General features: G+C 43.8%; 1 protein-coding gene across 13 annotated transcripts in view; it reads right to left on the reverse strand.

Moving 5' to 3' along the window:
- HDAC9 (histone deacetylase 9) overlaps nt 1–27,502 on the reverse strand; it is a 497,607-nt gene that overhangs the window by 373,535 nt on the left and 96,570 nt on the right. The window contains exon 1 of one of the 13 annotated variants that reach the window (XM_069648486.1): nt 6,450–6,474. The exons of 11 other annotated variants lie outside the window; for them this stretch is intronic. The gene's annotated coding sequence lies outside the window, so the exon portion shown is untranslated. Of the gene's footprint in view, nt 1–5,343; nt 5,514–6,449; nt 6,475–27,502 lie in introns of those variants that run through there. One more of the 13 variants, XM_069648492.1, reaches the window with a different exon arrangement.

The following is a 27,502-nucleotide window of genomic DNA, read 5'->3' on the forward strand; positions in this document are numbered from 1 at the left end:
CCCCCCATTTTGGGAAATAACCCTCCAAATAGCTAACCACTTTCCCCACGCTCTTGCTGTTACCTGTTCCTCTAAATATGCCAAGGACAAGGAGGCCTGTATGTGAACGTCAAGGGATTTATATGTGATGACAAACTATAGCCGTATATTGTCTAAGGACCAAGTGAAGGGATCCCTACCCTTATACTTGCACAAATCATGGTCTTTGTCTTAGAAATTTTAACTTTTAGCCCATTTATTTATTTTTTTATTTTTTATTTTAGTATTTATATAGCGCGCTGCAACCCATGAGCATATAGGCCCTGGGAAGGATATGTATGCAGGCTTGCTTAAGGGTTACAAGATAGCGGCCCAGTACAATAAATAAGACAGTTACATTGATACAGAGGGTTACAATTCGGGTGCAGTAGGCAGAGACAGTCATAAACTGGGCGCTGGGAGATGAGTTTAGGCAAAAAGCTCAGTCTTCAAGGCTTTACGGAAGGTTGTGTGTGATTCGATCATCCTGAGTTGGGAAGGGAGGGTGTTCCAGTGAGTGCAGCCAAGGTAGTGAAACTAGAGCCACCAGCTCTAACTCTTCGTGTATGAGGAACAATGAGGCAATTGGCATACGCCGACCTAGACGGTCTGGAGGGTGTTTTTTTGGTAATCCTCTGAGCTAAGTATGTAGGTGCCAATCCATGGATGCATTTGTGTGCAATGGCCAGTGTTTTGAAGAGGATCCTTTCTTTGACGGGCAACCAATGGACCTGCCTTCTTACCCCAGATATATGCTCTCTGCGATCTGTACCAGTTGCGGCCCTCAAGGCGTTGTTCTGAGCAACTTGAAGTTTAGACAGGTTCTTTTGGGATGTGCCGGCATAGAGTACATTACAGTAATCTAGCCTCGATCCTATAAATGGCTTTGCTATGATGATGCAGTTGTCTTGAGAAAAGAATGGCATTACTGTATTGATTAGTTTGGAGTGGTATGCAGCTGAGGAAGCGACGGCATTCACCTGTCTGTCCATGGTCATGCTAGGTTCCAGGTATATGCCTAGAGTCTTGATGGCTTTGGACACGGTAATGGGGATGTTATCTATTAAAAATGTGTTGTACTGCGCACCTAGTTTACTGAGTGTGGCTGTGGATCCAATTAGCAAGAGTTCTGTTTTCTCACTATTTAGGCATAGCCAGTTTTCAGCCATCCAGGCCTGGATGGTGGAGTAGATGCGATTGAGAGTATTTGTGTCTGCATGGTAGTCACCAGTCAGAGGGATGAGCACCTGTGTGTCATCGGCATAGTTGGTGTATGCGATGCCCATGGCGTCAAGGAGTCGGAATAGTGGCCTCGTGAAGAGGTTGTAAAGAGTTGGTGATATGCAGGACCCTTGAGGGACACCGCATTTGATGGGACTGGGGGCAGCACTCGAGGAGTCGGAGAACACTTTCATAACTCTCTCATTGAGGAAGGATGATATCCATTTGCAAGCTTTCAGAGAGAAATTGGCAGTGGAGGACAGGTGATGACATAGGGTCTTGTGATCTACCAAATCAAATAAGGCCGACAGGTCTAGCAAGAGAAGGAGAGCTGGCCTGCCGGCGTCTCTTAGGTCGTTGATTTTGTTTTTGAGATCCAGTAGAGCAGTTTCTGTGCCATGACGAGGCCTGAAGCCCGATTGGCGCAGCCCTAGGAGTTGGTTTTCTTCCAGGAATTTTTGAACTTGCAGGTAGGCTGCTTTATAAAGGATCTCTAGCAAGAAGGGGACGGTAGTGATTGGTCTGTAGTTCCCTGGAGCCATTGGATCAAGGGACGCTTTCTTTAGGAGTGGGCAGACCCAGGCCTCCTTCAGGGAGGTAGGTACCTGAGCTGAGCGGAAGGATGAGTTAATGAAGGCGGTGATGAAGGGAGCCAAGGAGTGGGCGCATTCTTTAATGATGTGTGCAGGGCAGGCATCCCCTTTGCAGTTGGAGGGCTTAATGGATTTGATAAGGTCTATAACTTCTGTTTCAGTCAGGTCAGAGAAGTCAAAGATGGGTAGCTCCTTGGCTGCGGCAGGTGGAGGGAAAGGGGGCTGTATTTTTAATATGAATAGTAAGGCTTTTTGGTGTGCTATAATTTTGGCCTGCAGCGTGTCAAGCTTGTCTAGCATGGCGGTTTGAATAGTGTTACACCAAGACTCATCCTTAAGATGGTTGAAGGAGGGGTGGTAGGAGTCTCAAGTTCCCTGAAGATTGCAAATATCTCTTTGGTCCCAGATTTGGCATTGTCGATCCTAGTGTTGAAGGGAGCAGCTTTAGCCTGAGTGATGGCTATTGTGTACTGTCTAGAACAGTTTTTGAAAGCTGTTTTGGTTGTTTTGTTGGGGTTTTTTCTCCAGGACGCAAGCAGGCGCCTTTTAGAGGACCATAGTTCTAGAAGTTCTTGGGTGAACCAGGCATTAGAGTGCTTAGATTTCTTTGCTTTCTTGAGAGTGAGCGGTGCTATGGTGTCTACAGCGCAAGTAATGACTTGCTTAAAGGTGTTTGCAAGGAGGTTAGGATCATTCGGGAAGGGAGCCTAGAGGGCCGGAACTAGGAGGTGAGGAAGGAGGTTTTCAGTAGTGAGTTTGCGCAAGCTTCTAAAGAGGGCTGCTGGCAATGCTGGGTTGGGTCTCGAGGGCCCTTTAGTGGTAGCAATGTTGAGTTTGTTGCAGAAATGATCTAACCAGGGGATGGGGGAGATCTCGGGGATGAGGATTGGACAGTTATGATGCGCTACCCAGTCAAGCGTCCGGCCTTTAGTGTGGGTAGGCTCAGTGATGGACTGGATGAACCCTAAGGTGGATAGGGCTTTATGTAGAGTAGAGGCTTGGGCATGGTTACTGTCGTTGAGGCCGAGGTTAAGGTCACCTAGTAGTACTATCTTTGATGTTTTTTTGATGTTGTTGGACAAAGCATGTATGAGCGCCTCTTGGAACTCAGAAGAGGGGCCAGGAGGACGGTACACTAGATGGAAGGCTATGGTGGAGGTGGGCGAGGTTAGGAGTTTGATTAGAAGATATTCAGCGTTGGGTCCTAAGTCACTTTGAATTCTTCTAATGTTAAGAGTGTCTCTGGCAATAACGGCAACACCTCCCCCTCTTTGGCCAACCCTATCCTGTCTGAATATGGTGTATCCGTTGGGGATGGCTATGGAGAGGGCGGCCCAGAAGATTCATGGAGCCAAGTATCACAAATGAAGAGAAGATCTAGGTGGTCATTAGTAATCAGGTCGTGCACATCCAGGGTGTGGGCAAGGATTGACCTGGCGTTTACCAGGGCACATTTTAGGTCAGGTGTGCTGCTACTGATTGAAGCTGGTGGGTTGGTGAGCTTAATGCAGGTAGGTTCCTTTAGAGTAGTGAAGGGGGCAGTGGGCACACAGGCATGGACATCAGCAGTGGCACTCGGGCAGTGCTGGCAGTAACAATAGCATTCATAGGAGCAGTAGTAACAATAGCATTCAAAGGAGCAGTGGGCACACAGGCATGGACATCAGCAGTGGCACTCGGGGCAGTGCTGGCAGTAACAATAGCATTCAAAGGGGCAGTGGGCACACAGGCATGGCTATCAGCAGTGTTAATCGGGGCAGTGCTGGCAGTAACAATAGCATTCAATGGAGCAGTGGGCACACAGGCATGGCTATCAGCAGTGGCACTGGGGGCAATGCTGGCCGTATCTATGGTAGTCATGGGGTAGTAAGCATATAGGTATGGCAGTCCACATAAGCATTAGGGTTATAATGGTGGGCGGGTGAGTTGGCTTAGTTCAGAATAAGAAAACAATGCATTTGGGGATCATTGTAGCCCAATTTCAGTCCTATCCATGATCACAGTATTGTCTGCGTACATTAAGCACACTGTTTTGTTTTTGCCAAATTGAGGAAGAAAAATGATATACTGAATTTAGGGCCAGGTCTAGGTCAGATACATCAAGATTATAGAGCAGGGGCGGTAACATACAGCTCTGCTTCAGTCCCACATTCGTGTTATAATATCCTGACAATGCCCCCTCCTGTGAGAGTCTCACCCTTACGCGAGTGTCACCATATAATAGTTTTAAGAAGTATAACAGAGAATCATCTATTCCCCATGCAATCAGTTTCTCCCATAAATGCGAGCGAATAACACTATCGATGGCCGCGCTGTTATCCACAACAGACAGATACAGAGGAGCCTCGAATAGTGGTACGCAACAGAAATAAGGGTCTGTAAGATCCATATAGATTGGGAGGTGTTAAATCCCTTATGATAATCTGATTGGTGAGATCGTAATAAATGGCATGCTGGGCCCAATTTGACCAAGACTGCAAAAGTAGTCCCGCAAACAATTTAAGAGCTGCGATCTAACATAGCAAGCAGTCTATAGCATGCCGGATCGGCTTGTGAGCCTTGCTTAAATACCAGAACCAGCAAAATTGTAGTATTCAAATAACAAGGTTGTCTTCATAAGGTATTTTAATTGTAAGGTTGGTTTAACCAGAATGGGTTTAGGATGAGCATGCATTAGATGTAATGTAGAAGTAAAGAGTATCTCTTTAAAAGAGAAAGCATTGTTCCATATTTTAGCATCAGTATGATATGTTAAATTGGAGTGTCTTGTTCACAGAAATCATGCTGAGAAATTGCATTGCAGTTTCTTGAATGTAGAGAAATGCTTTTCGCATGTTACCCTGTCTGCTTCTGAAGTCAAAATGCTTGCATGCAGTGTACACCAGTAGTTATTGACTCCATTTCAAATATTGTGATTGGCTGACAGAAAGGCAACAACAACCACCACGTGCCATTATACAATTCTCTCCTTGACGGTGTAATGCATTGTTGGTCTAAACTGCCTAAGCTCTACGCTGCATACCACACCAACACATTAATGTAAAGATGTTTTAGTTGCATAAGCCTTCCTATGACCAGGTAACACAGCAGTAGAGCTGGACAAATCAGCAGAGTAGTGCAGTTGGCAACAAGGGGCAGATACCTGCTTATCTGTTACTCCATTTTGCTGGGAGAATTTCCCTTGTTTTAGACAACAACACAAGCAGGTATGCCACTTACATGGAGGACCTAACTCACAGAACCCACGCTAGGGTGCATACAAAGTTCCCAAAAAATACAGAGCAAAATCCATATTTAACAAATTATTAGTTGCAATTGGATGTAAAGTTAAAGAAGTAGTACGGTGTTGTTGTGAACCTAGTTTCATGACCTTTAATAAGAGGTCCAAAATCCATGACACTCTTCGAATATGAACGTCTTATTAAATCAAATATATGCTATCCTCTCTCTAAGGTCACATGATCGTAAAGTAAACTTGTCTGAATTCCTTTAAAATCTTAGCATTCTGTACCTTAAAAAAGTACCAAGCAGGTGTGACACTGCACACATCCGATCCAATGTAGATTTCATGCCTACGGCTGGCACGTCTTGTGCGGGGAAAGAAATGTTTACATCTTGAACTCGGCCTCCTCCCGTGCTATAGAACAGCAGGAACAAATCGATCCAGGCATGTAAAGGGTGCAGGGTGGTGAAAGTATGAATCCTCTGGTGTTGACTCCAGCTGAAGCCCTTCACGCAAGGTGCAAAGCTGACTGAATGCTCCTCTGCCCCAAGCGCCTCCTTCACCCAAGCGTTCATAGGTTCGGCGCATCTATTTTCGACGTCCTTAGTACTCTATTTTCAGACGTCTTTCTCACAGACATGGAATGGTGCCCTTCACAGAACCAGGCCCAGGCTCGAAACGTACCTACTAATGCACGAGCTGATGACAGCTCTTAGGGCGCTCTTGGTGACTTTTCTTCAAAGCCGTTCAGGCCATTTTAAGCAGCACATCCTGTGCATTCTACAAATAGAATCCACGCATTGCCGTCCTCTGCTGCCCAATGCTGCCAAGGAGTTGTGAAGATAGAAACTCTTGACCCAGTTACCAGTGAGAAATGCCTAAAGTAATTTTTCTTTTTCTCAGCCACACGAGCTGTCAGCTTGACTTTTCGTACAGAAAGATGGTTCGTGGGAAGTAACAACAGATTATCAACACTGATCCATAGCCACAAACGTCCAGACCATCAAAAAATAAAATAAACTCCATCTAAGGCTTTATGAACTTTTTTTTTTTAAAGTTATTTGATTGATGAAAAATTGAGAATAACCGTTTGCATAGGAAAACAGAAAATAGACTTGCTTTGCACACCACCAGATTTGATTCATAAGATAATGATAAATGACTTTTGCACCGAGGGAAGACCCATTAACCAATCAGGTGGCTGGAACAGCTCGCAAGAATATACATTCTCTGGCCGCTGTTCAAGCCACCCAAGGCCCTTCCCCAGTTGGCGCAATTTTTTATTCCATTTATGTGGGGTGGCAACAAGGAGCTTCTCCCTGTTGTCTCCCCACCCCAAAACCCTCCACCAAACAAAACATCGCCCCTTACCCCGTCCCTCCCTCCCCACTTACCTTTGGACCAGAGATTTAAGCTCCAGTCCACCGCAACTCCCGGTCCGGCCGCAGCCATAGAAATGGAAAAGGGACAGTCCATTTTCTTTATGGTGGCAGCCATCTTTGTTTTTTTCTTTCCATCAGAGATTGCTGTTGCTGCGGCTCCGATAGGAATAAAAAGAAAGACATTTACTGCCCGGGTGAACTCATGGGTGCGAATGGATTTCATGCCCTGGCGGGAGGGTGGATATGGCTGTTAACGGGCCACAGCCTGAGCCAAGGCTCTCGCTCCGCTCGGGCTTACCACAGCTCGGGCTGGCGGCCCATTACCAGTCATTGCTGCCCTCCCACTGGGGCATGAAAACCATATTATATATTAAGAAATCTATATGAGATTATATGAGTGAGCAGGAACACTCATAAAATAGTAGCTCACTGACTGAACTACCGCTTATTTCGGATCGGCATCACATGAAGGAAGACTGGATCAGCCACTCAGGTGTCTCTCAACAATGTCACCTCTAATACATTTATATTCATCCCACTCTCTCATCTGGATCCCAAGACCTATATGGCCACTGTTAACAAAACATCTTTTCCTACCCTGCCTACAACCAATTGTCATCACCCACATACCCACCCCTTTCCTCACTGCCCTCTCTCAGTTCTCACATTCACTCACTCTGACCCAACCACTGGAACTCTCATTTCAACTCTACATCCCACTTCTCCAGCCCCCTTGCTCCAGCACTCACATTCACTAATACCATTGACACTACTTACCACCTCGCCTACAGACGGCACCTGACGACTGAACAGTCTTAGCAAAAACAGAAACACAATCTACCATTGTCACATAAACTACCCGAAGTCACAGATGCTGCAAACAAGACCATCTGACGCTGACACAGAGATATCACAGGAGGCTTTCTGATTGTAACCATGCTGAAGCCTCGCACTCACAGAAATAAACAACCTCACACTAAAAGATGTCCTCCATGCTGACTACCCTGGACCACATTAGCAAACAAACACTGACAGGTAGGTGTTGCAGAACATCACCATGATTTTCCAACTACCTCTCTTAGTTATTGAGGAAGGAGCTACACTGCATGCCCTTCTTGGGCGTTCCTTCCAATTGACGGGATGTCTCAGCCACCACCTAACTTTAGGAAAAAAGACATGAAGGGTTACTCCAGCCACACACGCTATGCCTCACATGCTGAACATGCACCTATTCTGAGGAAGTACAGAAAGGGTGTTACTAATGCAAAGGAAGGAGTCCATGGTTCCTTTGGTGGCTGCCCTAGTCACACACACTGGCATCCCCTGCCCCACAGCCAAGGTTTAAACATCTCGAGGTTGTTATACACCTTCCATTCCCTCCACCAGCAGGGAATATTGACAGGTGTACAACGGTCACCCTTCGCCTCTGTTTATTTTTTTTGCCGCAATATTTTGGCCGAAAAAAACTCATCGAACAATATGGGGGTTGGTAACGCCATATAAGGGGTAGAGGTAGGGGTGGTGGGAAGAAATTCGATGAGTTTTTTCGGTGAAGAAATTTTGGCAAAAAACTCTGTGGAAATAAATCCAGGGATGAATGAATATAGAACCATTGACAGGGGTCCAGGGAGATGCCAGATGGCACTTCCACACAGTGGTCAAGGGATGGTGTGATCCCAGTCGCATATTAAGGCAGCGTGTCCAGGGCTGCTTGGATATGCCCGAGTGCTCCTATGGCAGCATCTTATCTATGCAGAGAGGCCATCTCCCTGTCTTCTATTTTCATAATACAGCCTTATGTACCTATTCTGTGATATAATAATACAGCCCATTCTTTTGGTTTCAAATAAAATGTATCTTTAAAAAATGTACACATTTAGGTACATGAATGGTAAATGCCCTGTAGTGAAGGCAATCCGGTAGCTACCAATCTCCACTTCTGAGGTAAAATCTTAGGTATATGTAATGTATTCCCACTAAGGAGCTTTCCGCATGATGACACGTTGCCATAGTTGTCTAGGAGGAATGTCCCAGCAGCCCAGCAGTAGCCTGCAGCTCTGTAAAATTAAAGTGCCAACAAAGATGCAGCCGGGCCAGTATGTTCGTCCCGAATTCCCACAGGAAATCATTCTGGGCTCCACCCACTCCCGTAGGTAAATGGTGAAAGAAACATAATAAATATTCTGAGTGACTAAAGTAGAGACCTGGGATAACAAGACTGGGCCATTGTGGGCCACAATCTCAAAAACATGTCTGACAAATATGTATTTGTACTTGGAAGCAAATTTTATTTAATACCAACATTGGTTTCTACATCGTTCAACATTCTTTATTTCAATTGTATTTGTATCAAGTTATACAATCATATCATTTAAATTTACAGAGTGACATATGCCTCTGTCTCATTTTGTTTTAGGAACAACTACCACCTTCGGTCTTAGGAAGCATGTGCTTGGTCGGAGCTGAGAGCTTTTCTTCACTTCCTGAATATAAGGAGCACAGCAAACGATCTTAAAATATCCCCTAAATGTTCTGAACAGGGAACTTTGGCCCATGTCAAAGAAAAGCTATTCCTCACACATGATCATATGTAGAGACTGATGGCTTCATTCAGAAAGGGTGGCAATAGTACCACCAGTGGTAAATACAGCAGCAGCGATCGATCGTGCATTGCCAACTACAAAGGAGTCAAACACTGCTAGACTAAAGAATCCACTCTACTGAGTTACCACTCATTTCCCCCCACAGGTAAATGCAGTTACCACCAGAAATTCATTACATTAGTGAGACATATAAAAGGTAAATACAATGGTAATTACCACTACCGAAAAAGTACATTCTAAGCTGGTCTTGAAAATGTTATTAATAGGTAAATGTGGCACTACTTGTTTGTACAAGTGCATTGGTTGAGGTTCACAAACGGGGTGCAGAAATGTGTACGCCTCTGGAGAATCTGGAGTAACTCCAATGTTTGGTTATTGAGGAGTCAACATTGTCTACGAGCTCCACACTCACTTAAAGGTATGACAACAAAGTTTACCTTTTCAAATATAAAAAATAAATGTATTGAAATATGATATGATATGGCATTTGTAACGCGCCTATACACAAGTGTTTCAAGACGCGACGAGGCGGGGGGGAAACAAGGGGAGACAGACAACGATCCTACTAGGCCAGGTGTCATTCAAATCGCGCAAGTGCAAGGGTAGAGGGGAAGGGAAAGTGCAAAAGGGAGGTGGAGAGGGGAGAGTGCAATACAGGGTTAAGAGCATACAGGATAAATAACAAGGGCCAGCTGGTGGCAAGTGCGAGATAAGTGCAGAAAAGTGCTGGGAAGGGGGGCTGTAGGGATACAGACACAGTCCCGCGGTGCAGGGGGGTGTCAGGGAGGCAGTGCAGGGGAGAGTGGCTGGGCCAAGGACTGAGAGCGGTGAGTGGCCCAGTTGCAGATTCAGTGCAGTTTCAGTAAGTTTAGCAGGGGAGAGGGGGAGAGAAGGCGGAAGCAAAGAGGAAGGTTTTGAGGTGCTTCCGGAACCGGAGATGGTTCTCCTCGAGTTTCAGGGAGGCAGGAAGGCTGTTCCAGAGGGAGGCCCCGGCAGCGGAGAGAGATCTGCCCCCAACTCGTTGTTTGGAGAAGCGGCTGACCCTGAGGGAGTTGGAGGTGGATGAGCGAAGAGCTCGAGAAGGAAGATATTTAGGAAGAGAGAGTTGAAGGTATTTTGGCCCAAGGCCCCAGAAGGCCTTGTGGACAATGCAGAGGGTTTTGAACTTGATCCTCGCAGTCACTGGGAGCCAGTGTAGTGATTTCAGTCCTGGAGAGATACGGTCCCTGGGCTTGAGGCCAAGGACAAGTCTCGCAGTCCTGTTCTGGATGAGTTGCAAAGGGCGGAGAGAAGAGGCAGGCAGATTTAGATAGAGGCTGTTACAGTAGTCCAGCTTCGAAAGAACCAGGGCTCTAGAGACAGTGAGCTTCTGGGGGAAGGTGAGGAAAGGAAGGGTACCACGGAGGAGGTGGAGCTGGTAGTGTGACTTCTTAGAGACGTTGGATATGTGAGGAGAGAAGGAGAGTGTGGAGTCGAATATGACCCCGAGGTTTTTTGCCTTGCAGGTAGGAGCAGGAAGAGGGCCAAGAGAGGCCGGCCAGAGAGCTGCAGGGAAGGAGGGAGTGGGTGTGCCGATGAGTTGAATCTCAGTCTTACTGGCATTAAGGCAGAGGTCGTTGGCGGCAAACCATTCCTGGATAGCAGAAAGACAGTCAGAGATGAGGGAAGGAGAAGAGGAGGCCGAGGGTAGCCTGAAAATGAGCTGGGTGTCATCCGCATAGCACTGAAAGTTGGGGCAGAGAGCGGCGATGCAGTGGGCGAGGAGTGCCAGATACTGGTTAAACAGCCAAGGAAAGAGGTTAGATCCCTGGGGGACACCACAGGTAGAGAAAAAGATGTCAGAGAGGAAAGACCCCAGTTGGACCTGGGAGGGTCGAGTGGAGAGGAAAGAGGACAGCCACGCCAGAGCCTGACCAGTGATACCCAGGTTAGACAATTATAGTGCAGGAAAGTTCATTCAATAGAGCCAGATAATTTATTAGAGTTGTTTTGTTAGCACAGGCTTTTCAGGCAAAGACCTTCAAGTTATAAATCCAATGCTGTCAATCCATGAGTGAAGTGGAAAAAAAAGAAGAAAAAAACACTTTGTAAACTGACCCTTATAAACACCAGTTACCATTCAGCACACATCTACAGTGATGAATAATGCTTCAGTATTGGTGAATTACCTGTCGCAAGACACATTTTTATTATCAACAGATCCTGTTGAATGGAAGACCAAACAGTCACACAATGTTTGCAACCATGCAGAATGCTCCCCATTTTATTACTTGTCGATTAAACATCATTGTTTGAGTTGTAATCAAACTAGCATATGCATAGACCAAATATTGTCAATTATATTATTCTAAGATTAAGATATAATGTATCAAGTAATCCAAAGAACATGTTAAAGCAAAGTGTTTATTAAGTCATAGCTTCCAAATGATGTGCACATAACACCTCTCTGCGTACCATGTCCTCTCTGCTACCTCCCTATCGATGCATAACGACCTGTTCCAGCATTGTGTGGGGTATAAATTAATCCGCAGAATGACATGAACTGAAATGCCAAGCTAGACCACCAATGCGAGATTCAAGCTGGCTGATGGAAGAGACCCATTGGAACATGCAGGCCAGCCTAAACCATAATATATAACTGAGGCCTACAGAATGCAAAAAGTGGGCCTCACTGAACCTTGCCCAAAATGGAAAGGCACCCAGGTGAAGGAAAGTGTGCCTTAGAACTTTAATACTGCTGTATGTGCCCAATGGTTCCCAAAAGACATGTGCTACTTCAAATGCTGACTTCATGTATAATGGGAAAAGGCACATTGGCCCTGATTCCTGGTTGTTTTCCTATGGGATTGCGCCATTCTAAAACACTTCCATGAATCAGTCCCATTATGACTGAGAAAGGCAAACAAAAGCATTATACATGAAACACTCATACATACAAATGATGTGTACTTGGGCAATAAAAAGAAGGAACTGTGCCTTACATGTAAAAGTCAATAATACATCTTCTCGATTTAAAAAGCCATTGCTTTCAGATTGCAAATGTGAATTTCTTTTGCAGCATCCCCCATTTAACTGCTGGACTGTGTTGTCTGGATCTATGACTCCCAGAGACCATTTGTCAATGCATACAAGGAATGCAAGTCTATTTCAGCAAAATGCAAAAAAAATACAGTTTTCAGATCAAATTCATGGAGGGTCAGATAAGGAAATACAGGCCTGACCACTGAGACTGGTTACAGTCCCAATAAACTGAGACCTAGACAGTGTCGAGAGGATAGCTCAGTGACAACGTGCTCACCTAGGAAGCAAGACGACACAGAACAACACAGGTTCGATCCCCGGGGCCACGCTTAGAAACCTCTGGGTACTAAGCGCGTTATAAATAACCTACCATATCAAATAGAAACCTTCTAATGCACCCAATTGTCAAGCTGAAACAACATTGAGCCAAGCACAGACCCATGTAATGTGACTTTTATTAAGTGAAACATACTGAGCTTGCTTTATGAGAAACCAAGGATTTCCATATGAATGCATTGTTATTGATTAACACTGGACATGTTTTTCCTTAATCAAAAGGGAACAAAAATATGCACAGTCGAGGCCTATACCATGTTAAAGATTGGAACAAGCCTGTCAGTTCCATGTACATATCAGCTCCATGTAATGTGTATAACATAAGGTGTAGAAAAAAAATATAATTGTGGCATTTCTATAAAATGATAGCAATCTGAAAGTTGGTGAGATGATAGACAGTAAAATGAATGTTTGGATTACTAAATTCCATAGACCCAAATATTTGAGTTTTGGTACAAAGGGTGAAAAATAACAACGCGCTCCAGGAAGGCCGTGCCGAGACCAAATTAGTTTCTCTAGGTCCGGCAAAAATAGCAGAATCAGAAAATATATATATTATTGGGTTTAGTTGTAAATTAGAAAAAGTTGTCATGTTGTGACTTTTTGGAGTTGCTAAAGTATACGTTTAAAATTGTCATTTTAGACTATCCTCTCTCTCCTCCCATCAGTATTCATAATCTAGATCTCATGAACCCCTTGCCCTATCAGCTTGCAGAGGCCAGACTTCTGGAGGGAGAGAAAAATTAATGTCCAATCCGATGTGAGGGAAAATGGGTTGGCATCGCATAATTATTTATAATGGGATGGTGTCATAGGTACAATATATGGTCAATAACAGATAATACTGGACACTTGGACACTTGCTGGAGTTTGCTGAACTCTTTTTCTGGAGATTATCCCTTGGAAGACTGGGAGTACCATCTGAGGGAGACAACCTAAAATCTGACTGGGCCCTGCTGTGAATAGCTGAGCTATCCTTGTCTGAGGTGTGAGCTGATTCCTACCTGTTCCCAAAAGAGGATCCTAATACCTGGCTGCCTCCTGAGCTAATAGCAGAGAACTCTCATGTGAGTAGACATACCCCAATGATATTAAATGTTTGGAGAAACTACCTGCCTTAATCCTTTCCCTTAACTGTGGGTGTGGGGCAAAACTGTGTATGTGAGAAATTCGACCATCTGCACGGGCAGAGTGTGCTCACCTGGGCTTTTTGATTTTTTGATAAATGAAAATGAATGATGGGAGATCAACCTCCAAGGACTGTGTGGGTCATTCCACACACAGTCCTTCTGCTTCCTGTACAAAACGCATAGGCACATGTACTCCGGGAACACAAAGCATATAGGCGCCATCTTCCCCTGTCATATTCAGCTGGAATGTGACAGCCCCGGGTACATCAAAGCATCTCCAGAAGGGAGACGGCACGCCTTCCTCCTGCCATAAGCAGCCTAATTTAAATATCAAAGGCTCCATGAATCTGCATTCCTTTTGTACTCCGGCTGGTGGCAGTTCATACTAAAGAGAGATGAATGAAGCAAGCCTGAAGAGGCTTAGTTGCCAGAGGAGACAACAGGAAGGCTGGACTAACACCCCTTGGGTATGCAATGTGTCAACTTGAAGCTAGTTCCCACCTCTCTGTATGAAAGGCAGTAAACGACCTGTCTGGGTCCAGCAGTTACCGTAGGTGTCCCTGCAGAGCAGACCCCTTTCAGAGGGGTGAAGGATGTGATTTGGGAGAGACAGGAAGTCTGCTCCCATCACATACTTCAAGGGAAGCCTGCGCTTTAATCAAGAGTCACAGAGGGCTCAGTTAACCAGAGAGACACTTTGATCTACAACAGACAGGAAGATGGGTGGGACTTCGGTATATGTTGTCACCCCTTGTCTGTCCTGTTGCAGAGCGCTCTTGTCCTGACCTCCTGCATTACAGAAGATTGTTGGTGGGGACCCAGGATTGATTCATTAAGGTAGACTTAGCCTGCACCAATCACGGGGGCCCATTTGGCTTTAAAAGAGCACTGAACCCCTAACTTAGCAGATCATCAAACAACTTCAAAAGGAGTAAGAAGAAGGACTAATTTGGACCCGAGCCGAAGGTACAGTCTACCTTACATCTTCTGCCAGTGAAGAAAGGGCAGGAGTTCCAAGAGGGAAACAAGATCCCTCCCATAAACATCTCCCAGGGAACAGAGGGAGATACCGGACTCAGAGGACCCATACAGCAGCTCCAGAACCGGTACTCAGCCAGCACGCAGCAGGCCATGCTAGGTTCTGCCAGCAAGCTTCCTAGGTAGGAACTGCCAGAGAGTCTCTGGACAAAGGACAAGGCAGTCGCCTGCGATCACTCTCCTGAGCTTTGGGCCATCCGCCTTGAAAGGATACGAACCCTGCAAAAAAGCTAGGATGAATGCCACACAAGAATCATCCAGCGTCCATCTGTTAAGGACATTTTCGAGACAGTCGAGTCCTCAAATCACATCCGGCTGCACCTCTGACTGCTGTCATGCCGCAGTCACAAGAGCAGTCTGAGCCGCCTCGACCAGCATTCCAGACCCACCAACCAGCACAGAGACAACAATTCATGGCCTCAGCCGCCTCGCCAGACAGCCTGCAGACGTCCGGAGAGCCTTGCTTGCCGAACTTCCTGCCGCCTGGTATCCCCAGCTGTCTCACACCACTAACTCTGTCTCAAGGGTTGCAAAGTGCCCTGGAACCACCTCGACCCTGTCAAGCCCCAAGAACTTCTTCAGCACTAGGTACATTGTGGTTCTTCCCCCCTAGTCCTTCTCCAAAGGCCTCTACAGACAGTTACGACCCTTTGCCCCTTTGGTGCTGGAACCGAATAACCTTGAACAGTAAGACTGATTACTTTACCAACTACCCTCCTGTCAGTATCTAGAGTGCATCCCTTTCCATCGCGAAACGGTCTGTGTTCCTTTAAAGGGTAGGTAGTATTTTGCAGTGTGCTAGAACTGTCTGTTGTAGAATAATAAAGTAGATATTTGTATACAACCTTGACTGGATAGTCCCTTTTATCATTGTGTAATAATTGTATATTCGCTGTGTTGCAACTAACCAACGATCCACGACCTTGGGGAGATAAGCCTGCCATTCCGTCCATGTTACCAAAATTGGACAGGGAGGTCTTATAATTCACTTGTATTCCAATCTGTTCGGATCCCTTCTGGTGTACTAGAGGTGTGGGGTTGATTGATGGTTTAGAAACCGATATTCATCCCTGGCCCACTGGTGGCCCGGAAGTTGATTTGTCACAGTGTAGACCCTTAGCACTTGTGATTAAAAATAATTAATTTCCCTATAGTAAAGATCACAGGATGAATTCTGTTAAAATTCGAAATTAACAAATCTAATTCCCAGTGTATTTTAACCACTATACCCTATAAGGTAATTGGCTAACCCTCTTTTTCCTGTAACCACAGACTTCATGCCTTTCATCTGCATGTGCTGTGTCTCAAAACGAAAATCCCTATCCATTCCCTGGACCTGAACCCTGCCTTTTAAAAAAAAAAGGAAATTCCCAATATACTACTGCTCCCTAAACTTTGCCTTTAAACCAAGGGGTGTCACATATAACTGAAGCCTGTGTTGGGTGCTGGGAGATATTTTGTCAAATAAATTAAACCAAACATATTTCTCCAGTGAAAGGATATACACTCTCTACTTGGGTGATCAGCGGACACTCATAGCAGAAAGGTTTGAGACTGGTTTGGGGTAAGGAAGTAACCTGGGTGCTAGATACAGGGTGAATCCTGATTGTGTGTTTTCAAAATTGCCTATGTGTTAATGTACAGAGAAACTCCATGTATAAAGCACTGGAAATGCCATGTGCGATTTGGTTTAAATTAAAACCTTTGTTTCTTGCAATTGAAATGTTATTGAGAAATACCTGCTAGCTCATTATCACAAGAAAGTTACATATGTTCTGAAGCTATTGTGTTGTGCCATGGGGTTGGTGGCTTGCGTTATTTTTAGCTTAATGTTTACTAATACCACAATTTAAATAAATCTATATATATTCTTGTATACTCCGGCCTGGTTCCTGGCTCATTGGTGGTACAGGGCCTTGCAAATTCTTAAAAATCCCACTAGAACTGCAGGGCAAGGTCCTTGGTTAACATACTCCACCCAAGAGAAATGCACATGCCCCCATGGTAATGGGTGACAAAATATTGACAGTGTTTTCTGTGAAAATGAGCATTTCAACATAAGCACACTTCATATTTGGTGCAATTTTGCCAACCAAAGGCCAGCCATGCACAATTAATCCTAATTGCCATTTACTGTAAACAAAGCTTGTTTGCAGTAAATGTCAAATAAAGGTTTCAAACATCTTATACTCACCAACAACGTCGAGTACCATGCAAATGGTACTCGCCCTTCATAAAATCTGCTTGCCAATGCGAGTGGGATAGTAGATTTTGTAAGCCCTGGGGGAAGGATCTGGGTAGCATTATACAAGTCGGGAATCGACCCAAACAGGCATCCGTTCAGCAGCTTGTTGAGCAACACCTCGAGTGGGGAGGGAAGGAACTCCATTTTGAGGGTGGTCGTCCAATAAATCGTTACAACTGCAATATGTAGACGTTGAACAATGTGTTGATATGTTACAACATTGATTTTGTTTTTTGTTCGTAATGTTATATTTCTGTTCTCCAATCCTTACTCTGAACGGCCTAGGAGTTTTACTAACGTACACATATTCTCATGGACCTTTCAGTGTATAGATTGAATATATTGTTAGGCACATAGGATGTTTCGAGAACCAACAAGATGCAGAAATAGTGTTATCAAATATCACATGCTTTTAAATAATCGCTCATAGAACATACTCATTCTTATAATGCAAGAACTACAAAAAGTACTTGAGGGTGTATTTTGGAATCACACGGATGTAAAAAGAAGTTGTTAAAACCAGGCATAGAAGGATTACGTTACATTAATCACTTTTTAATGCTCCATGGGATTTTCTAAAGATTTTCAGGTAGAGTTAGGGGTATGACATGGGAGGGCTTTTTCTGCCTGCTTTTCCACTCGGTTTGCAAAACCTCTTGATTTTACACCAGCATTGCAATTGTATGCTGGCGTAAAACCAATTGATTACTATGGAATGCACCTGATTTTTACACCTGGTAAAAATAAGTGTATTCCATTGAGATCCTTGTTAAATGTTGCCTTCCATGAGTAAATAGCAGGCTGCATTCACACCTTTTGAAAGCAAAGTGTCGAATCAAGGTGTTAGGGAGCCTTGTGGGGTCTGCTCCATGCAATTACCATTTTGGTGAAAACGAGCCCCCCACCCCTCTTGGTGTTTTGCAACCTTAAAATGAGGGGTATATGTTAGCATAGTAGCATCATGTCTAAGGTAGATCCCATAAAATCTCAACTCAGCTTCAAAGAATGTCTGCAACATCTACGTCCTATTCATCTTCCATCCCTTAAATATCATTGACCTCACATAACTAATTCTGTCTGCAAAGAGAAATAGGTGTCTGTTATGATAATAATATGGCAGTGGTCATTACAGAATTTGAAGGGAAAGTCCAGGCCCAGGTAAATCATTGCAGTAGTTTACCACGATGCAAATAAACACATGCACTTCCCAATAGCATCCAATGGATTCTGCCTCCTGGGCGATCTGAACATATCAGCAAATTATTCCACACATTTGCAAGCACAAACTACCATTGGCTTCTTTGAACTAGTGGGGAAACAGCATCAATTACCTTGTTCTCAAAGAATACCCACTGTCACTGGCTAGCTACACTGTTATTCGGCTTTCATTGTTGTAGGAAATGCTGCTCAACCCAACTTCATTCCCTGTGAAACAGGCCTACCAGTAACGCATAGCAGGAATGTTACAGCTCATGATTTCTTGCAAACGTTCTGCTCAGGGGTGGACTGGCCTACAGGGAACTCTGGAGATTTCCCGGTAGGCATCTCCATCCGGGGCCTCTTTTGTGTGGTATTTCCACATTTTCCTATTGGAAAAGGGTTGGGATGCCTCAAAATGTGTAATATGGGTCCACTTTGAAAATTATGTCGAGGGCCGATTTTGGTTCCCTGTCCACCCCTGCTTCTACTAAATTGGTAATCTCCCTGAACGGTACAAAGTCGTTGCATCGACAGTCGTTTTTTCGGCGGGTGTTTTTATGAAAAACAAATCATTGAAATTTGGGGGGTGGGTAGGAAAGTGCCGAAAACGGGTTGAGGGGTTGGGAATAGTTAAAATGTATTTTAAAGAAAGACTTTTTTCAGCAAAATTCTTTTGTAAAAACACCCATCATAATAATGTCACATAACCCCCTGACCGCAATGTAAACAATATCATGGATATACTTGAGAAAATTGGGACCCCCCCCAGCTCTACATGAAGGAAGCAGGAGCCAATAGGTAGCACTCATTCTTCATCTGGACTAAATCAATGGCTTAATCACTGAGGTCAATGAAACACCTCAGGTAACGATTTTGAGTGGCAACGTTGTGTTGGATGAAAGAAAACAGCTTTAGACTGATTTCACTACTCAGAGTATCTGGAAAAGTCTATACAAAATGGCTTCAATTTGCAGGGATCTATCATTGTATGATTCTTAACATTTTGTATAACAAATATGTTACTATAAGTGGGGAGGGTCTCTTCCCATTTTTAGAGCTAGCTAAGGCATTTGATGAAATTGCCATATTTATATTATGGGCCAAAGTAAACAAAATAGGCTTTCTGGATGACTTCCAGGGATTAATAAAAACAGTTCAGCACTACCGCAAATGCTGTAGAGAAATTCAGAAGCTTGAGAGGGATGTTCCCAGTCCCCACTCCTGTACATTCTCTTTTTGATATGGCTCCCAGTGGCTGCGAGGATTAGGTTCAAAACCCTCTGCATTGTCCACAAGGCCTTCTGTGCCCTGGGGCCGAAATACCTTCAACTCTCTCTTCCTAAATATCTTCCTTCTCGACCTCTCCGCTCTTCCTGCTCCAACTCCCTAGGGTCAGTCGCTTCTCCAAGCAACGAGTTGGTGGTACATCTCTCTCTTCGGCTGGGGCCTCCCTCTGGAACAGCCTTCCTGCCTCCCTGAAACTTGAGGAGAACCATCTCCGGTTCCGGAAGCACCTCAAAACCTTCCTCTTTGCTTCAGCTTTCACTCCCCCCCCTCTCCTATTGATTTTCCTGACAGATACTGCACTGGATACCTGGCCTTCCTTCTGATCTTGGGCCCAGGCCCGCCAGTAGCCCACCTGCACTGCCTCCCTGGCAACCCCTACACCTGGGGACTGTTTTTCTGTATCCTTACAGCCCCCCTACCAGCACTTATGTTCTACACTTACCATACACGGCCACCTGCTGGCCGTTTTATTTATCTTATTTTATTGTACTATCCCTTGTACTTCACTTCCCCCCCTATCCCTTCCCCCCTGCACTTTTCCCTTTCTCCTTCCCATGCACTTGCGCGATCTGAATGTCACCTGGCCTAGTAGGATTGTTGTCTGTCTTCCCGCTGTTCCCCCTCCCTTGCCTCGTCGCGCCTTGAAACATTTGTGTATAGGCGCATTATAAATACCATATCATATCATATATTGCGGGAGGGGCTATTTATCCATCTCAGCTGGACGGGCACCAATACAGATCATTACTCTAAGCAGTCGATGTAGCTTTTCAAAACCCAACCCCTGTGTGGTTGCAACACAGCTTGGCATAAGCAGGAGCAATATGAAAAACCCACCACCTTAAAGTTAATTTGAGTACAAAGACAGCCCTTTGTTTTGGAAGAGACAAGCTGAAAAGCAAATGCATGTTACATAATCACATGGTGGAGAGGGTAGACTGCCGAACCCATTTGTGTGTATCTTTAACCAAACTAGCAGCTGGGTCCCCATGTCAACATGAAAAAGGGCATATTAATGACCACTTTAAATTTGATCCCCAAGCCATGAAAGGTGTATAATGCAAACATTAAAGTTGGTTTTATTATAGGGGAGACATATGGGGATAGCAGTGAGTTAGTGGGGAATTGGGGATATTCTGTAAAATATGTTTCCGTGTGTTGTATTGCATGCACTCCAGTGGCCGGTATTAGCACGACCGTAAGCAGTCATTCTGTGAATAAAAATGCAAACAACCTCCACAAGCTGTGCTCCCCCTCTTCACATCCCATCTTGCTCCAGTCTGTACTCTGATGAAATAGTTTTGGCTTATAGGTGGCACTAAAAACCGCCTAAAAGCTAGAACTCAAAATTGCTGTTTAATAGGTATAATCCTCATTACTTCCATGTAATGTGTATCTTTTAAAGGCAACAGACTAGCACTCAGAGATTAAAAAGGTTGTTTTAAATGGGACATAGAATGCCCTGATCTGACAGACAGGTGAAGAGTTCTGAACCATAACCTACTTATTAGGCATACTAGATGACTACAGGCCTCATCACGAGGTTGGCAGTATCGCAGCGGTAATTGCACCGACAACGCAAATACTGCTACTTCGTCCGGGGCTATTAGCGCCATATCACGAGTAGCAGTAAGGAAGTAAGTTGCTAGTCCCCATTGGGTCCACTGGACCCAATGGGTGTTATTTCAGCGCTAATAGCACCAAAAGCGGCCGGAAAGTGGAGATTTTTAACTGGAGCAAAAAGCTGAAGGTAAAAACTCCATCTTTCTGCCTGACTCGTGATTTGGCCAACCCTTAAATCTGGTGGTAATAGCGTCACTGCCGCATCTAAGGGCTACCGCCCAACCCGTGGTGAGGCCCTATGTGCATTGCAGGTCATGCATTTTTGTGCCCAGGCCAAGCTCTGAGAATACTACCTGATGGAGTGAGGACCTACCCGAATTTCCTCTCGATTTCCGCAATTATGATGTCCTCAGGAAGTTATAGATAATGGCATTATTTGATAAGGTATGGTTATGCACCAGGAACTCATCATATGGTTCCTTCAGTAGCATTCATTTGAATGGCAATTATGTAATCGCAAAACTTATAGATATAGCTCTTGAAACCTTTAAATCAAACATAAAATTCCAAGGGTGTCTTATTAAATGTGGCAGATTAGTAAATCAAGGTATAAATGCAAGATGAAATGCTTAGACACCTTAATTTAGAGGACTGGAATATTTGCAATTACTTTCAAGGCACAGAAAGGACCCAAACTGGACTTGACATCCCCACCATGCTTTCATCCTTGTCCTGAAAGCAGAATTCAATTTACACCTGCATGAGATTTACATGCAGACACAAAATATATTGATTCCTATGGAATCCACCTGCATTTAGCACCAGCTAAAAGCAGGTGGATTCCATAGGAATCCATTGCAAATGCTGTCTGAAAAGTGTAGTTAGAAGGCAGTTTTAAAATTGGTCACGATTCAGGACTTAAAACAGAGTAAATACAATTTTGTTGGATTTTATTCTTTATATGTGCAATCCAGCTTGCAAAAGTTCGAAATTGCATCCAGGGAACCTAACAGCATGGAGTAGCAAACACTGGTAGTCCCCTTCTTGAAGTTACCCTTTATAATAAAATAATTCCCTAGGTCTCTATTATTAAAGGTTTGAACAACTTAGGGAACATTACTTAAACTGCTGTGAATCTATTTGATTTTGTGGTACACAGCTTGTTCTTTGCTGGGTTGACAATGAAATATGTGTTGATGGTGTTTATGTTGTACATTTTGAAGTTGTACCTTCTTAATGTATGTGGATATTTTTGTTAATGGACAAAGCCGAATAAAGCTACTATTAACACTACTACCCTGGATCAGGCCCCGCCAAATGATAAGCAACACGAAGACCTCCAAGTATAGACTTTATCGAAATAAAAATGTATTTATTTATATATTTATTTATGTTGGCATTTATAAAGCGCACATAGCCCAGAGGCATCTAGGCGCTAGAGCTTAAGAGATTGGTTACAGGGCAGTACTTCCACATGTACAGTTACATTTCAATGTATAGATTACAGAATACAGAAAAACAGATGTACAAAACAGTCATGACATTAATATTATATTGTTATATCTTAAGTAATTATTATTCAAGGCAACGAAACTGGGAGTTACGGACATTGATAAGTAGACAGAGGTGCCTGTAGATTTTCTTCACAGGAATGGGAGGATGGTTAGGGTTGGATTGTCTAGCCTAGGCCTATTGTCTCATTGTTGGGAATCTAAACGGGAAAGTCTGGTTTTAAGACATTTTTCGGAATGACCAAAGGGATTGGTAATTTCTTAATTGTGGTGGCAAGGTGTTCCACAATTTGGCTGCTACCGGAAAGCTGGACCCACCTGCTTTCTGTCTCTTAAATCTTGGTGTAGCAATGAGGTTAGCGTATGAGGCCCGAGTATGACTGTTGGATTGATTTTTGACAATTTGGTTACTGAGGTAAACTGATGCATTGTTGGTGAGACATTTGTGGGTGAGAGCGAGGATTTTAAATTTGATCCTATCATGGACCGGAAGCCAATGGATGTGTTGTCTGGTTGACAAAATCTGCTCATTCGTGGGTATATTCAGCGCAGCTCTGATAGCATTATGTTGTGCTTGGAGTTTTCTGATGTTTCTAGTACTAGATTTTGTGAATAGAGAATTGCAATAATCTATCCCCGAGAGGATCAGTGTTCTAGCTAAGGTAATGCTATTGTCTGTCGAAGGAAAGGGTCTGCAAGATCAAATACTTTTAGACGTGTACGCTGCGGACGAGACAATGGCATTGACCTGTCTAGTTAGGGTGAGGGAAGAGTCGATGTAGACCTCCAGTGTTTTTATTTTATTGGCGACATTGATAGTATTGCCATCAATGATGAAGGATTTGTATTGCTTTGGAAGGTTATTTAACTTGGATTTGTTTCCTAGTAAGATAAACTCTGTCTTGTCATCGTTGAGGCATAATTCATTTGGAGCCATCCAGGCCTGGATGGCAAGGTACATTTTGTTGAGGTTGTTGGCATCAGTGTCATAACAGCCAGTGATAGGTATTAGTATTTGCGTATGATCCACATAGTTGGTGTAATCAATGTCAATATTATCTAGTTTGTCAAATAGGAGCTTTGTGAAAGCATTATACAATGTTGGTGATACACAAGAGCCTTACGGTACACTGCATGTTATAGAGATTGGAGAGGCTGCTGATGAGGTAGAGAAGACTCTCATTGTATGATTGAAAAGAAAAGATTCGATCCATTTGATGGCTTCAGGGGAGAAGTGGAACGTAGTTTTGATATGATGGCATAACATTTTATGATTGACCAGATCAAAAGCTGCAGAGAGGTCTAGCAGATGCAGAGGTCTCCTCTATCCTTGAATTGGTCCATTTGTGTTTTTAAGTCCAATAGAGCCATCTCTGTTCCATGACCAGGTCTAAACCCAGATAGTCTCAGTCCTAAGAGTTTGTTAGTTTCAAGGAATTGTTGGATCTGCAGGTAAGCTACACGGTTGAGGTAAGAATAGGACTGTAGTGATAGGTCAGAAATTAGTTGGGATGTTAGGGTCCAAGGTAGGCTTCTTACAAGCCATTGGGTACTGAACTTGAGGCGAATGAACTGTTGATGATGGTGGTGATGAAAGGTGCCAATTCATTTGCATATTCTTTTATAAGGGTGGCAGGACAGGTGTCACCTTTGCATCTGGAAGGTTTTAGCCCTTTGATGATGTTAATAGTTTCTACTGTAGACACTGGCATGAACGTGAATTTAGTAATCACGTGTGGTTCTAAGGTCAAAGGTGTGGTTTGCGAGGCAGGGTCAAGGTTGAGTTCAGATTTTTTATTTCAATTTTACTTTGCAGAAGGGTGATTTTGTCTGCTAGGGCCTTTTTGCACATTGGTGCACCATTGCTGATCCTTGATGGAATGGTCAGGGGTCGGGGCTGGTGATTCCAGCTCACAGAGAATGGCGAATAATTCTCTAGAACTTGATTGGGCATTCTGGATTCTCTTATTATATGAGTTACTTTTACCTTTGATGATTGCTTCCTTATAGTTATTAGCTAGAGTCTGGAAGAGGGCTTTGTTGGCAGGTGTTGGTGATTTTTGCCAGCTGCATTCGGCAGACCTTTAGGACGCTTGCAAGGTTTGCAGGTCTGAAGTGAACCAGGCATTGGCGTGTGCTTTAGGTTTCACTTTTTTGGATTTCAATGGAACAACTTAATCAATGGCTGTTAGCATAGTTTTATGGGGATTGTTCAGACCGAGATTAAAGTCACCTAGGATGATGGCTTTGGAATGTAGTTTCATATTGAAGGCTAGAAGAGAGGTAATGTCGTCTTTGAAGGTGGACAAGGGACCTTGTGGTCTATAGACAATATGGAGGGTGCAATTTTCAAATTGATTACTTCACCCGAGGTGATGGGGAATGCTCCTGATATTCTAATATCAAATGTATTTTTAGCTAGGAGAGCTACTCCACCTCCTTTAGCTATTGTTCGGTCCTTCCTATAAATTGTGTATCCCTCTGGGATGGCTAGTGATAGGCAGGGGCCTGAGGCAATGTGGAGCCGAATTTCCATGACTCCCAGCATGTCTAGATCGTTAACTTTAATAAGGTCTGCAATGTCTAAGGGGTAGGCTCTAAGTGATCTTGCATTAATAAGGGCACCTTTCAGGTGTAGCACCGTGTCAGTGTGGTCAGGCTTCTTAATGTTAGTATTGTGGTTCTTTGGATTTTTTAACTTGTTTCCAGTTGTGTGTGTCATTTGGTATGCTGGAGTGGAGAGGGTCACCTTGTGGGTGGAGGTGATCTATGGGTTTGGCGAGGTGTAGTCGGCGCCGAGACTGGTGTGTCCAGAACCTGGGGTTTTTGAGGTATTTGCAGAGTGGATAGGTTTATAGACAGCATGGGGACTGTAATGTACGTTTGGGTGTAGTGAGGACCAGTTTGAGATGATAGTCTAAGTCTCCTTGTGGGTCCGGTAATAGGACATGTGGAGTCAGACCTGGCTGAGGCAGTGGGACCTGGTGTCTCACTGATGTGTGCTGGTGTAGTGATCTGAGGTGGGGGTGTTGATGTAGGGAAGGGGGAGTTTTGGCGAGGAAGGGGGTAGAGCAAGGGAGGGGGTGGTGACACGCACACCATAAATGGGCAAGCCCGTTCCCAACCCAGGTAAATGAGCCTGTTGAGCAGGGCTTATCCCTTAGGCTTGTTGTGACCATGATGTGACTAGGCAGAATGCAACAATCAATATTTTCAACAGAAAGGCAGGGTGCAGCAATCAATATTTTCGCTAACTGGGCAAGGTGCGGCAGTCAATAGTTTTAACAAATAGTCAAGGTGCAACAGTCAATATTTTCTCTAACTGGGCAGGGTGCAGCAATCAATATTTTCAATAGATAGGCAGGGTGCAGAAATCCATATTTTCAACAAATAGGCAAGGTGCAACAATCAATATTTTCGCTAACTGTGCAGGGTGCAGCAATCAATATTTTCAACAGACAGGCAGGGTGCAGCAATCAATATTTTCAACAAATAGACAAGGTGCAACAATCAATATTTTTGCTAACTGGGCAGGGTGCAGCAATCAATATTTTCAACAAATAGGCAAGGTGCAACAATCAATATTTTTGCTAACTGGGCAGGGTGCAACAATCAATATTTTCAACAGATAGATAGGGTGCAGCAATAAGAGTTGGAGCATGTAAGCATAGGAGTACAGCACATAGTCATTTGCTCATGGCAGGATGGGAGTGCAAGGGGGAGAGTGACAAGCGTTAGCAGCGATGAAACAACAGTGCTGAGAGAACGGGTAAGGGGGGTTGCGAGTCCGGCTAGCATGATCAGGGCAAGTAATTTTTGGGAGGCTCAATACGTCCTTTACGGCCAGCAGTGGTTTGTCTTAATGGAGCAGATGCATATTATTTCAAAATATAATTTGAATCTGATCATCCATTTCTGATAGCAACTGAAAGACATCCTGTGAGACTGTGTACCTTCTATTTAAATGTTCTATTAGGAAATGATAGTTAGAATATGTATTATAAGTAGCATCTAAAGTAAAGTTATATATGGGCAGAGCAACCTATTGTTTGATTACCATTACAAGTTAAGAAATGCTTACAATGAAAATGTTCTCTTTTATGTGTGACAATATATATTCCATGCAGCATTGACATTTGGTTAACTGAAAACTGTGAACTGTGAACCAGATCTGTTTATGCAACACACACACATTAGCTATCTGTTAGGAAAGCAGGATTCTACAGACCTCTTTTAACATACCTCTTAGCTTAATGGATGGAAGAGAAGCAGAACAGCTCAAGAAATACATTTAAATGCAAACATTCTGTATCATATTATTCAGCTCAACTGGTCTTATTTCCCCCCCAGCTAATCTGAAAGACCCAATTCCAGTGATTAAAAGATGCAACTACATTAATTGCATTTTCAAAAAGTAGAACCATAGTGAGGTCCTTAACACGTGATCTTAGAAAGCATAAAGGTGCAGAGAAATAATATGCATCTGCTCCATTAAGCTATAATAAGGAAGAAAAGATACCTAAAGTATGTTCTTGCCCTGTTAAGTGAACACACAGACGAGGCACAGCTAATGGATGGTAACATTCGATTTTATAACATTTCAAGTTAGATTAAAATAAGAAAAGAGGTTGTTTTGAACCATTTGCTTCACTGAAAAAACGAATGCAGGTCTGACCTAAGCTGCAAAGGGAGAAGCATATGCAAATACAAATAATACATCAACATGCATTCTTTTTGTATAACTTACATATGTTAATAACTCCTTCAAGCATAAACAGTAGAAACATAAAGCGTACCTGCAGTTTGAGCATATCCTTATACATCTGCTTTTGTTTTCAACATTCTCTTATGTAAATGTGAACACTTATTTGAAGAATTAACATTTCAGTCCAAATTTAGTTTCCATTCCTGTTGGGGGATTTTTTTGTAGCTGTCTGTGGAGTATGCCAGGGCTTGTCCGGTGCCTATTCTATTCACCAAGTACAAGTGGCCATTAGCTCACATCATGTAGTGTGTAAAGAGGATTACAGCAACATGCTCTGCTGAACATGCTGTAGAGACTCATAGTCTTCTTCCTTTTCGCATTCAATTGGCTGCCTCGTTTACAGTTCAGAAACACGTGTGTAACCCG

Source organism: Ambystoma mexicanum, chromosome 2q (assembly GCF_040938575.1).
Source record: "Ambystoma mexicanum isolate Mex_15411 chromosome 2q, UKY_AmexF1_1, whole genome shotgun sequence".
NCBI classification, from domain to species: Eukaryota; Metazoa; Chordata; class Amphibia; order Caudata; family Ambystomatidae; genus Ambystoma; species Ambystoma mexicanum.